Consider the following 260-nt stretch of genomic DNA (forward strand, 5'->3'; position numbering starts at 1 on the left):
TTCGTAGTTGTCTAGCTTTCTTTTCGCTTTTCGATTTTCCTTCGTTTTACTTTTAATTTCCTCATTTTGTCTCGATATTCAATCCATTTTCACCTTTTTTCCTTACTTTTTTTGCGTTTTTTGTCTCTCCTGTCTTTTCCATCATTTTTCCCAGTTATTCCAACCTATTCCATTCTTTATTTTCGTTAATCCTTCTTTATTCCTTCATTTCCCTCTTTCCTTTTTCTCTATACCTCAATAAGCCATTCAGTTTCCTCCTC

Source organism: Penaeus monodon, chromosome 25 (assembly GCF_015228065.2).
Source record: "Penaeus monodon isolate SGIC_2016 chromosome 25, NSTDA_Pmon_1, whole genome shotgun sequence".
Classification (NCBI taxonomy): Eukaryota; Metazoa; Arthropoda; class Malacostraca; order Decapoda; family Penaeidae; genus Penaeus; species Penaeus monodon.